The sequence below is a fragment of the Cinclus cinclus genome, chromosome 8 (assembly GCF_963662255.1).
Source record: "Cinclus cinclus chromosome 8, bCinCin1.1, whole genome shotgun sequence".
Lineage (NCBI taxonomy): Eukaryota > Metazoa > Chordata > Aves > Passeriformes > Cinclidae > Cinclus > Cinclus cinclus.
The window spans coordinates 18,987,724-19,002,105 of NC_085053.1; positions in this window are offsets into that span (position 1 = coordinate 18,987,724).

Sequence of the window (14,382 nt, forward strand, 5' to 3'; positions counted from 1 at the left end):
CCAGGCTGCCGTGTCGCACCGCAGCGACGGGCGACGGGGCCAGCCCGGCCAGGCAGGGCGAGCCGCTGCCCGCCGGGCTGCAGCCACAGCAGTAACAACTCATGGGGCGAGCAAGAAGGCGCATCTGTGCTCAGCCAAAGGTTCACCCCTTCTTCACTCTCCACGTGCTTCTTCCCAGCTACGCGCTTCAGCAGCGCGCAGGGAGCGCGGGAAGGGACGGCCCCAGGGATGCTGTCAGGACGCGGCTGGGCACATCCCTGGACACACGGCCCCACGCACCTCCCGGTCCAGTAGAGCTTACAGTGCTCCTTGGACCATTTCTCCCCTGGAGAAATACGATGAGAACACATCCAGACGGGGCATGGTACGACTGATAAGGCTGGAAATTCAGAGATTGTTTCCCATCATGCACTCAAGCTGTCACAACTTGAAGTTATAGGCGACTTTCAAGTTCTTTCGTCCATCAATGTCCACTACTACCAAACAGGCCTGAACGGGAACTTTTATTAAGAACTCTTACTATAGAAATAAGCCAAAATATAAAATCAATGTCAAATTATGAAACAAAAGTGTAAAATATTACAGAATTAATCATGGGCTACAATGATGAACTTAAATTTGTTTTCCTTGACGCACAGTCTTGAGTGGTACTATTCCTGGCACCACAAGACAATTACTTAAAATTCTCAAATGTATCAGGTTTTGCTCACCTTCATATCTTGACTGTTACAGGTGCAAGCTGCTTTTCTGTAGTCCACCAGTGAGGAAATACAGGCTAGCTAAGTAATCTATTTCTTCAAATAGTATTTAAAGTCACTTGCATAAACAGTTAAAAGCACCACATCATGGCCTTCTTCAAAATGCTTGTAAGATTATGGCATTTTATCTTACAATGAGCAAAAATGCCCAGTTTGGTCTGATTGGGACCTATAAATTCCCATAAGTTCTTTTTTAAGACAACAGTAAAACAAAAATGTCTTGAAATACATTATTACCTATTAAAGTTCAGAGAAGAAGAGCTTACTTTGTGTTCCCCTGCCCAGGGATAAAGGGAGATGGAGATCTCAAACTACAAACAACTTGCTCCATGCTCTTCTTCCTTAGCCAGATTTCTTCACCCAAACATCCTGAAATGGGGGCAGTTTTGCTTGAAAAGAAGCAATGAAGTTAATACTTCAAGACTGCAGTCTGGGTGGTAGAAGCTGAAACAGCATTATCAGGTAGATCAAGACAAAGGGAGGAACAGAAAAACCTCAAGACAGCTGTTTCAGTGTGCTTGTAAAAATGTAGTAAGGGAAAACAAGCTTGCAGAATGCACCCTGAGTAAAGCAGGTGCCTGCCAAAAGGAGGGAGAGTGGCATTTCAGTTGCTGTAGAGATGGAGAAGAAAGGCAAGAAACAGTGTTAGCAAAGTAAATATAAGCTTTCATCTTGCTTTTCAGACAAGAAGCACTGAGGAGTTCTTCTGCACCTGTACAGCTGTAAGAGCACAAAGTGCCACATGCCAGTTTTCTGCTGTGGGCAGGACAGCAGCTTGTTAAGCATCAGCATTAGCAGGACAGATAAGTCTGGGGCTCAGCCCTCTACACATTCGGGTGCTCCTGATACAGGAATAACTTAAATAATGACTTCTCTGGAATGGAGTGGGTTTCTAGGATTATGACTAAGTAGGATGGAGAATTCAGAAGGTGTTGGAGGGGTGAAAATTGGTAGTGGCACCAGCAGAACTAAGTTTTTCATACTGACTGATGGTCAGCTCCTTTCATCTCCTATTACTAATGAATACAGGAGGGACCAAAACTGCCCCGTCACAGCCTCTGCTGTGGGTTCTGAACGGGCAGCCAGTGCTTGCTTAGGGAGCAGCAGTCTTTGCATGAGTCAAAACCTGGGCGAGAGCTGTGGGACAGGAAAAGGATTAATGTCATTTTCATTAAGGCAGGGGCTCTTCCTCTCAATAGTTTGACAATCAACCATTATGCATCTGGGTTTGATTGAGCTTCTTTTTACGTCTGAAAAAAAAAGGTGTAAGTGCAAGAGCCACAATGGAGTGTTTCCTAAAGGTTTCTCGTTCTATCTATTCAAAGACTGACAAAGGCTGAAGAGCTGAGGTGGTGTCTTGGCTTAGCTCTCTGACTTCAGCACTTCTTAATGTGTTAGGCTGCTCGTGTTTGCTGCAAAACCCTTTACTCCTGGGTACTCCAAGAATCAAGAAGATAAATACTCTTTTTGCCACAAGTTTCAACTTGACTGAAGGAATCAGAATTCCCTGGTTACATTCAATGATTTTAAATTCAAAAGCAATAGTTTAACATATACAGAGAGAAAGAGGTGCAGAGATAAAAAAGGCATCTCTTGTCCTGTGACAATTGTAGTTCACCTACTGGTTACCAAAGAATGGAAAGAAGGTATGACAAAAAGCTTCTGGACAGAGAATCATGATGCTGGTTTTCAAATGGAAGTGTACAGTAATCAAATCATCAAAGCCTCCTGCTACAAATCCAGGAACATACTCAAGTGTTGCACTAATTTTTCACCTTGTTATAAATGAACAGGTAGGCATTTCAGTAGCAACAACAGAGTTGGTAGAATTTAAATAAGAACAATATCTCTTCCTCCTTTTTCATTCACTCAAATTTCTTGTGCAGCCTTCAATAATAGTTACTAAATACTTTTATTATATTCACAATTCTTGCTGCAAAACACTGGAAACCTTTTCCTTTTTTTACATACCAATAGTGTCATCTTTCCATTTAGTGAAATAGCAGTGATGTAAAAGCCTTTATATTTCAGAGACAAAAGTAATAAATCAAAATAACTATATAGGGAAATTGTGAATATAGGAACAGATCTGGGGCACCTCAGTCAAATAAAGCTGTCAGTGAAAATCCTTCAGTTAAATGCCACCTTGTTCAGCCCATAATCATTTGAGACAAAGACTTCTGAGGCCACAGGCAGTGACAATGTGTCCTGCAGTATCCATCCCCGTACAGGGTTAGTTACTGCCTTCCATTTCTTCAAAAGCAGAAATCCTTCAGGACTTCCTTCTCCTCTGGAACTAATGCCCTGCCACCCCCAAAAAACAACTTCTACCAATGATCCAACTATACACGATGAATAAGCTATTCACATGAAAAAGCTGATATCTAGATGAAGATACAAAAGGAGATTGAGACTAGCTGGCATTCCAGAGAGAAATCAGAAAGATTGTATGTATTTTGATGCATACATACCATTCTAAGTATTATATGACTGAGAAATAAAAAATAATGCAGATGATGAGTTCCAAAAGGTCAATAAGCAAGGCTGAGAGGTTAGGCAGAGGTTTGCTCTGTTCTGAAGTTAGCAATAGTCAGACAGCAGAAACATGGAGATAAAAAATTATAGTCATGGAAAATCTGAGTCACTTATTAAGAACACCAGCACTACTAATTCTTGGATTTTTAATGGTGTTTTTTAGTATTCTCATTATGAAATGAGGAATTATTTCCAAGTCTTTTTTAAGGCCGTTAACTTCATTTTACAGCAGATTTTCAAAGAGACTGGTTTTAAACGGTATTTTAAAATGTAGTGAAAAAGTAAAGTAGTGAAAGACAATTTGCAAATCTCATTTCATTGAACACTTGACTTATCGATAAGGGCTAACTTTTCTTGAGAAATTAATTACACCTCCTGTCTCGAAAATGCAATCAGAAAATTAGGTCAGAAATGTGGATGGTGATCATGTACATAGTAAAATGGCAGTAAGCACACAATAAAGGATGTCACAAATTCATAGGCTTTTAAAGACTCATGTGAAGAGTAAGACTTTTTAAGGCTTTGTATTTAGCAAATACAGCTTCCTTTAAAAGTGTTATGTGACTTGTGTGTCCTGAAGATCCTGGCTTGATAGTGTTGGGACCATACAATAAGTTTCTGCCCAAGCTAGGAAGCAGATTTTGTAAGAACACAAGCACGGTCATACTGGTGTGCAGTTAGACCATGTAGGTGTCTGAAGCAAGTAATGGAAGTTGGAATTTGTCTCCTTAAAGATGTGTCTCAGGATCCTGGGTTTGCTTGATTCTTGAGGAGGGTGGATAAAATACTTGCTGTATCCTGTCATATTCAAAATATACATTTTAAAATTTGTTGAGACAGTTCACCAAGTTTAAAAAAGTGTGGTTCAGCAGAATGCAGACAACTCACCCATGGCTTTGTCATTCCAATAACCACCACTCTGACCTTCATACCTCACCATGAAGCAGTAAAACAGTCACAAATTGTGGCTTAAGTACTGCCTGAATTGGGACACTGGCCAGTGGAGCTAAAGGAGGAAATTCTAGGTGGTTGAATATAAACTAATGGTGTTTCACAACAAGCCCCAGATCAGTTCAGGAGGTTAAAACCACCAACATGCCAGTAAGCAGTCACTATCAGAGTGAAATAAAACCAAGAAAGGTCATCAGGAATCATAACAACAAACATACATCTTTGTGCTGAGATTTCCACCTGCTGATATCTGAAAAGGGACTGTTTGCTCTTACTGGAAGTACAGCTGTGGATGATGGTGATTTGTTTTCTAAACAATCCCTATTAGCAAGGAAGTTAAATTCTTTGCTTCTTGATAATGAGACACAGCTCCTGGCAAATGAGGTAAGAGTTGCTGTAGACAGAAAAGAAAAAGAGGAAATATCCTCAATTTCCCCGGTGTGGTTCGGAGGCGGGAGAGGGGACACAGAGGTTTGCTATTATTTCTGACATTCATATTTGCAGTGTAGTTATTTTGACTAGAAAGAGCAAAGATACATTTTTCTGTTTTAATGTGATCTCACAAGAAGTCCATTCTGAGGCAATCCTTTAACAAAGGAGTTGATCATATGGCTGATGGTACTATTGATACCAAGCAGATTGTTTCTGATACCAGCAGACCTGCAAATTCCTTTATACAAACCCAAAAATAAAGTGAGAAACTGCTGAAACTGCAGAGTTTGACTGGGTCATCATTGCCAAGCTGTGTTAGCAGAGGAGGAGAGAACTCAAGTATCTATCATCCAGCTATCAAAGACAGAGACAAAACTTCCAAATGGAAAAAAATTAGTAAACCCAGAAGTTTCCAGTCTAAGAATATTTGCAATCTGCCGGGACATTTAATACAACAACAAAAATTGATTCTATACTGCCTTATTCACATTTGTTCTGAGCAATGTTTACATAAGCATAAAAATTAAGATGCCTCATATTGGTCAAATGATTCCCTAATGGATCATGACAACCAATGCTAAATACTAGAAGTGGCTACTGAAACCTTCCATTGCATCAGTTTATTGATTTGCATTTATTCCTGCTTAGAGATACACTTTCATCTTAATCACATACTGTTGCTCTAAAATTATCTGATTGCTACAAATAGTGACTAATTTGGCTGTATCAGAAAGAACTGCAGGACAGTAATTCCCTTTCCCTCCTCCTCATTTGCAAACCTTGTATCTGGTACTTTCTTGAACCCCTTTTTTTCTGCTATGACGCTACAAGACATACATGGGAGATGATTAGGATACTTCTGAGTGTGGTTTGTTTCTTTTTTATGTGCAGTTTTATGTGTTACTTTGTACAAGTACAGCCCTTAGAAATGAGGGAAGAGGAATAGAATAATAGCACTGTGATTATAGAGCAGGTGTATCACTGAGGATGTTCTTCCTATAAACCTATGAACTTGAAAGCATTCTCTTCAAGAATTTATAGGAAGCTTCATGTAGAAGTTCTGTACCCATTTATCTGACTAATGAATAGCAGATTAAACATTTTTAGCATATTTGTGAAAGTTATATTTGACATTTCAGAACCAAGGATTGCCTCCTTTATGATTATATAAAGTATCCATCTTTTGTACTACTGTAGACCCAAAAATTTTAAAAGGCCAGAGGAAATACACATTGCCATTGCTGACTAAATATTGCCTGTTCAGGCTGGGGTAATTTGTAGTAAGTGGGCTTAATCAGGAGTGGAAGTATAGTTCTACACAAAAATAAAAATGTAATTTTCCTTCATGTTATATAAATGGGATAAAATGTTCTCCTTGAAGACTCACCTCTTTAGTATTTGGAGACAGAAGAAAAAACAAACATTCTGCAAAATGATACTAAATTAACTCCTTTTAATTTCATAGTAGCTCCTTTTCTCTTCTTCCATTCTCCACGGTAGAGACCATACAAAAACAAGCAGAAATCTTTCATCAAGTATTCTTTTTGATCAGTCTGCTCAAGTCAAATTAAATAAAGAAATAATTTCCTTTAAATTATCCTAACCAATTATATCCATTTATTCCTCAAGCGATGCTTGATACCCCAAGCTTGTCAATAATTAAGTTATTTGGAAACATCCTTAAAAAGGTGCTTGAACTTGGTCAGTCCTGAAGTGATCAGGCAGTTGTAGTAAATGAGCACTTTATGCCCCTTCCAGCTTCTGTTGTATTCTGTTCTATTCTACTGAAATATTCTATTCTATCCTATTCTGATATATCCTGCTAAGTAGGAAGGTTCATTTGGTTTTCTGGTGATGTTTTTCCCCCTGATTCTTCTCTTACCATTTTTCATGTTTCAAAGTAAAACTTCTTCAGTGTTATTCTTTAAGTGCATCTTAAAATACAAATCCAAAGTCCATTAAAAAGCAGTAAGAAGATTTCAAGTAACATCATGAGATGCTGGGCTACAAACAAAGTAAATGGCATCTGGTTAGCAGGAAAAGCAGAATAGCCAATGATTACATTTCAAATAAACAGTTCTCTCCCCGAGCCATGCCACCAGAGCTAGAGATTGATAGGGATACAAAAACATGTGATTGCTCCAGATAAATAATAAAAAGTTATCTGAATGTCTTATCATCTAAAATTGGGGAGAAGTAAATTTTCATTATAGACCAAAGTAAACTAAATGAAATTAGAGTAAGACAACAGCTTAGGCAAGCAAATCTAATTTTAGAAAAAGCTTCATGTTTTCACAACATTATTTTTTCCCTAGAATCATGCTTCTCTTAAAGCACAGTAGGAGCTTTAGACTCAACAACAAACCACAAACAGAAGCAGGAACTCAGCCTCAAGGTTTTCAACTAAGTGAAAGTGTTGAAATTTCCTGGCAGACGATAATTTTTTGATGAAGAAATAAATTTACATTAATGAAAAGAAAGAGCACTTATTTGTGATGTGGAGAGGTATCTCTGTGGAAAGATTTAATTAAGAATGATCTAATTTTTTATAAGTAGTTCTCACGATGTTGGCTTACTTCAAGTAATATCTGTGCTAAAAAAAAGCTGGTAAACAAGTCCATATCCTTAATTAGAATGAATTAATATGATAGGCAGCCATGTAACCATTCAGCTTTTACTAAACTAATAGAATTTTTACGGATATAGCCTTAAGCCAAGCAGAATTATTACCTATGAAATGTCAATAAGCCAGTTACTCTTGATAAACAGGAGTTGATAAGCAGAGAGCTAATGAAAGATAATTATATTTTCAGTAATTGCATTAGTGGAGTTTCACTGGAGAGGCAAGAGAAGAACAAGAAGGTGGTTGGAGAGAAACCAGTGTCAAAGCCTGAGAACTTAGAAGGAAGAGAGCAAAGGGGAATTCACATGCAGTACATGTCAATACACTGATTTTCTCTGGCTTTGAGTTCTGAAGGGCAGAGGACTGAAATTCTAGGTCAGAGGAAGTGTTCAGGTTCAGTGAAGAACCTCTACAGGACTGGATTGACCAAGCCAATTCCAGATGCGAGGATTTAGTAATCAGGAGGGCCCATGTGCCTCTGGAGGTGCAGGGGCAGGGACACAACATCCGTGAGTCACAGATTTGCAGCCACGCTCTCCAGGTACAGGTGCTCGGTGAGAAAGTTTGGCTTTAGGTACTCAGAACAAAAAGTGTCCTAAAGGTCCTTGGAGACCAGCAGCACTTATTTGTACATAGATATAAATGAGAGAGAGCACAGAAAGGGTGAGTCTGACTTCTAAGGAATTAGTAACTGGGCTTTCCTCAGCAGCTTGCGAGTCCATGAGTAGTACTCCAGGTTGTAAAAACATGAGAAGGGCTGTTTTTTATTTCCTTCTTAATCTCTCATAGCATTTTAACAATTAATAGCATTTTAACATTCTGATTGCCTGAGGTTATACCTAGTTAATAGTAAACCAAGAAATTATGCATCAGACTTCTACTTTCTAGCTCAGGAAGCTGGACTAGGCAGGGCTGTTTACTTAGTGGAAGTAAAACTGTAAAAAAACATTTTCCTTCCAGAAGTAAAATGAAAAAAAAATACAAAATTAATCCATAGTACTAGCACTGTGTAGCACTGCAGTGAAAACAAGACAGCCATTGAGTAGCCTGATTTGGGTTAGGAAGGTACTAAATGGATGAGTTTGTAAGGCTGCTGCACAAATACCATTTCTGCTGAAATTTCCTAAGTAATCCACTATCAAGACATTTAAAAGAGGACATTTCATCCCATCCTGAGTAACAGCTTTGATTCTTCTACATTGCTTTTTAACTTTCATTTGCCAGTATGAGATCAGAGTTATTTATTCCTGACAGTTACTCAGCCCTTAGGATGAAGGGTAAACCTTGAGCCAGCCCTTACTGCTTTGGGTCCTGGTGCAGCTGAGCTGTACTCAAGGAGTAAAAACTGACAGTGAATCTCCATGTTTCGTTTTGAATGGCTTCCAGACTTGGACTCAATTTTCAAGAAAATCAGTATTTCCTAGTTTCAGTAGAAAAATCAGTATTTTTCTTAGTTTTCACAGCTAATTATGGACTCTCTTCTGAGATCTTCTGAAGATCTTCCATTATCTCTGATAAAAGCTGATTAAAAAAACTAATTATTTAGGAAAATATGTTACAGTTTCCTCACATCTAGAAAAATTTTGGTAGCTCTGCCTTGCTACCACAGATGACCAAGAGTTTGGAAAGAATTTAATAAGGGTAAGGATTAAGGGGTTGGAATGAAAAATGTGAATTTTGAGGGAATGCTGTAAATGAATCAAACCTGGCTAAGCAGAAATTAAGTGGGAGATGAAATTATACTCTACATGAGCACAAATACCAAAACCAAGAATGAGAATGTTAAGGGTGAAGCCTAAGGAGACAACACTAGTGCTAACTGGACTAGACTGAGCAATAGAAAATATCAGAAGAATGTAGTAAAGTGAGAGGTGGGCAGCTGTGATGTGTTCTGGTAGGGTGCTGATGCAATACTGAACAGGAGAGGCAAACCTGACAGCCCAGTTCAACCAGACAAATTGCATTTCAGTGTTTTTTCAGTTTATTTAATTAATAATTTTTTACATTGGAAGAGGTGATTTGTTGTTTGGTTGGGGTTTTTTTCATTTTGCTTTTTTTTTTTTTTTTGCATTTCTATTATTATTTTCATATTGTCATTGCTGAACTATTAAGTCTCGAGTTAATCTGGGACTGAACATCCTATGAAAACATCAGACTTTATAGAGATCAGATAAGTCTTTTAAAAAATCCATACCTGAGTGAAATAAATACAAATGGAGAACTTGTGGCTGCCTGAAACCACTGACTCTTTCATATACTTTCAGTGATCAAAGGGCAGGAAAATTTACTGTTTCCAAATCTCGTGTTTCCATGTTTTACTTTGAAAAAATTTTTTTCAGGATTTGAATGTGAAACAGAATTTCCCAGCAAGGCCAGTACAGTAAATGTCACAGGAAGAGGAGTAAATATAAGCAACGTACAGTATTAAAGAAGAATAGGCCAAAGTGACTCAGAGGTTTGTAAGACCACTGAGCAGTGTCCTTTGTTTGCCAGAACCTACTCTTTGATGAAATTCACTGTGATCTTTTTGTCAGTTATTTACAACAAGTAATATTTGATGTTTTGCTTAAGTTCTCTGTCCTTACTTTTGGTGAGGCATATTGACAACAGAATAAAATCTGGAGCTAATTGCTGAGGCTCTAATTAGTTGTGTAGCAGTTTAGTTATATTCAGAGTCACATGTGAATGGAATACCTCAATATCTATGAGTTAGTAATACCTTCATAAAATTTATGTTATCTTTTTTTGTGAGCAGGTAAATTATAGCTGAATCCACGAAGACACAACAGTTTTCCTAACTGAGCCAACATTTTAAAAAACAAATCAAACAAAGCAAAACAAAACAAAAGACCTAACTAAAACCAAGCCCTAAAACAACAAAAACCCTAATAGTAACAGGTTGTGGGACAATCTTCTCTTCAAAAATTCAGTAATGACCCAAAACACAATGATCCAAACAAATGGCTTTGCTACTGCCTCACCATCTTGAGCAAACAACAAATTAGACTGCACTGTCTATAAAGAGAACCCCAAACTACACACAGAACTTGTGCCAGGACCACGTGGTGACAATCTTCTGTTGTGTGTGGTACAGCCCCCTTGTCACAAATTGTCACACTGTCACACAGCTGAGTCAGGGTTTCAGGTTAACCACTGCAGTTTTAGACATGCTAACAGGAAAAAAATCTATTAAAAATACTAAATTCTGTTAAAGAACTATTTTCCTTAGAATTAGTGGTTTTCTGAGTCAGAGGGAAAATGAGTTACAGACTGGAACTCAGAATATAACCATGCAGCAGCATCACCATTGATTTAGGCTTTCTAAATGAGCAATTAAGTTATTTACCATTGCACAATTAAGCCCTCACTAAAACAGAGGAAAATCATGTTACATTTCCCTAGAATGTTTCTGAGGACAAGCTGTACCCAAGAGCCTTGCTGGTGCAGAAGGCAAAAGAGAGAAGCTGTAATTAAAACTTGCTTCCTTGAAATGCTAGCAAAGAAATCAGCCATGCTGCTGAATTTCAGGTGTGGATACAGACAATATAATGGGGCCTACACAAATAATTTCATTTAACAATACAGGATATCAATAAGAACTTTCTAACAGCAGATAATTTAGGCAGCGAATCAGTAATAAATATATTAAAGTTTATGGGTCTTATTCATTTAAATGAGAAATTATGGACATGCAGAATCTCCATTTCACTTTATTTTTGAAGGGAAAAAATTGATTGACATCTGCTATTCTCTAGAAAAAATCCTATTCCAAGATAATGGATATGGGCTAATGAGAACAATTTTGCAGCAGAGTATTTTGTTACATTTTTTCATGCTTTCATACATAATCACAATGAGGTGGCTATATAGGAGTGACCTGATAAACTACAGGATTTAATTGTATCAATTTTTGGTTGGATTTAGGAGCAGGGTTTTCCCAAGCAAAGTGTTCCATCTGTGCAGTTCAAGTCCCCCTTCCCTGGGCTGACCTCCATCTCCCAGCACTGGGTAGGTTTCACTCACCAATTCCAGTGGTGCTCATTCAATACCACCATTTCCAACACCAGTTCTCTGGTGAGATGACTCTCACTAATAAATAAATTACTCTCACTCATTAACGAAAGTATTTTTTTTAAATGTGGTCTTCTAGTATAAGAAAAGAAAATGTTTTTGCCTACTTTGCAGCAAAAGAGTACGGGCAAGAGAGTGGGAGAGTGCAGGAATAGAAAACGAGGAGTGCTGCAAGTGTGGGGACTGCACCTTGCTGCTTGATTTGCACGCCTGCACTGCAACAGGGTTTGTGCAGACTCAGCTTATAGATCAGCTAGGGTACATTCAGTTATAAACCAGAGCTGCCTCTGCGTCCCTTCCTCTGGATGTTAAAGTCAAGTACTTTTAAGCACTTAGGACCATGCTCAAGTTCTCCTGGTGACCAGTTAGACATAGCAGAAAGAGAAGTTATCAAACCTGGGGAAAACTGTAATACTAAGAAAGAATATGGGTTTTGTTTTGTAGGAGAATTCAGGCCTGAACATCAGAAAAAAATACTACAAATCACTTATGCCAATTAATACAACAAAATCCCTCCCCTGTTGAGAAAAAATAATCTAAAAATAGAGGTAGAAAATATATACCTGCTTTAGTAAACTTTAAGGGGCATTTCTTAATGAAAAAGTATACCTAAATCAGGTCATATTTGCAATTATGCTGAAAAATAGTTAATTAAAGCTCAAATTCATGCTACTCTGTATTTTTTTTCCACGTTTATGATGTTGACGGGAACATATCTGCATCAGAAATTCAATTTCTGCCTTCTTTTTCCCAGCAGGTCTGAATTTGACTGAGTAATTCACTCAGGAAGGAATTAAAATTCTAACACAGCATGAGTTTTTCTACAACCAGACATTACAGCTGACATTTCTATTTCATGCTCCTTGTTTTCTTGTGTTTCACACAAAACCTTATCCTTAGAATGCAAGGGCCCTGAACACTTGAATCACATTGAAGATGCCATGAATCAGACTCTCAGCAGAGAGCCTGATTGCATTTGGAAAAGAGTCATTCCAACAGGCTTGAGCAGGTGTAGTCTACACCCCATCCTTTTCCCTGAAATTTTGATTAAATATCACAGAGTGCATTATCATTGGTGTTCTGTATTGACCTCAGAATTGACCTCCATGAGGGTTCACAGCTCAGCAGGTGAGATTTTGCTGTCTCAACCACTTTACCATGACACATGAAAACCAGGATCAGGACCCTTCATCAATAAACATAAACAGTGCTCACCTCCTGCTTCTGAACCTTCTGCCAAAGGGAACTGCAGGTCTTCTGGATCAGACACTTGTCTGGTTTTGTCCTTTCTGCAGGGGAAAAAGTTACATCCAGTGCTTTGCCTTGGCCACAGACTAATAAGAGAGCAAACAGTTCCCATGGATTATCTGACTCAGCCATTTTTATTTTGTTTAAATGTCCAGATTGCCTCCTTGTGATCACTTCAGACATAGTCATTGAGACAGCCTCAGAATAAATATTGTCCTTCTTATTTAACGAATTCCTTTTCTCGAGTATTTGTTACAGTTCAGTACTAGACTCACTGTCCATCTTTACCTGATCTTTTTCTTGAAAATTTTCTTCCCTGGATAACAGTAACCATCAATGTTGAGGCATGAAAACATTCCTTATTCTACCTTAATATTTATTTCAATGAGCATTAAATGGTTCTGATCATCACCTGCCTACTGAAGTAATCACTGTCACCACTGGCTCTAGAATAGCTGGTTGAATCTTATGGAAACTAAATTATTGCTTTAAAATAATGTGTGTCTCTTATTGTTTGCCTATCCAAAGCCAAAAATGTTCTTTCTAACGAAATCTACATCATTTCTTGGATGATCAGAGAAATGGTGCATGTAAGAGCTACAGCAGCCTTTCTTGGAATGTAGTTCATTCTTCCATTAACTCTTCTGTCTCCATTAGTGCTACTTAATTCTGCTAAGAGCTGATGAGAAGTTTCTCTTCTGTGAAATTATTTCTGACCAAGAAAAAAAAAATTTAATGAGGAGAGAAAAATATCCTTAGTAACAGCCTCAGTGAAGCCTCTTTTCCCGTTAAGATTCTTTAGGGTCTAAAAGAATACACAGCTACTGAGACATCATCTTCAAACTGCCTGTACTGTGGCGTGGATTTCTTGTGAGTTTCTGTGGCAATCACTTTTAGATTGCTAATTTATTGATGTCATTCTTGGAGAAGGGAATAATCCTAACTGACGAATCTACCTGAAAATTGTGCACCACAAAATTCTGAAAGATTAGGCATGAGCTCAACCTTACTTTTACTATACCTGAGCAGAATCTCCAATTCTCCATCAGCAGCACAGGACCAAGCAAAAGACACAAAATATCCAAAGCAGTCTTTCAAAAAAATTGAAAGTAGTCTCATTTTCAAAAGGGGTCAAGTAAACCAAGGACCTGGCTTTCATCATAGTTGACAGCAATAAAGCAGTGACACCAATGAAACACTAGAAGAAAAAGCTAGCAATATGCCAACCCCATCCTAGGGAGAAAAATCCTATCTATTTATCAAAACAGAGTTTGCAATATATATGCCCCCATTACCCCATTCCCAATTCTGAGAAGTCAAATTGCAGCACCTTGTGCAGGAACTCATTGAGCTGAAGAGCACAAGGGAGGTCACTGGTGGGAAGACTTTGCTATCCAGCAGAAATTACAGCTTTCAAATTCCAGCCCAACCTGTTTGGAGCCAGAGCTGCTTTACAGGTTCCATAGAGCAGAGCCCTTGTATGAGCTGAGATTTCCTGCCACAACTGGAAACAGACAATGCATTACAACATCAGCATCTTGGTTGATAATTAATCTTTGCAATGAGCTCCTGTTTTGACCTTGTCAAAAATATAGAGAAAAATCTGATCAAAGAAAAGGTAGTATTGAAACCAGACATAGTTTTGGGGTTTATCTTTTTCCAACAAAAAATGCACACCATTTTCAAGCATTATTAGGAATATCACCTTTAAACACAGCAGAAGACTCATCTTGACAGACGCAGCAGCACCATAAATTATTGGCA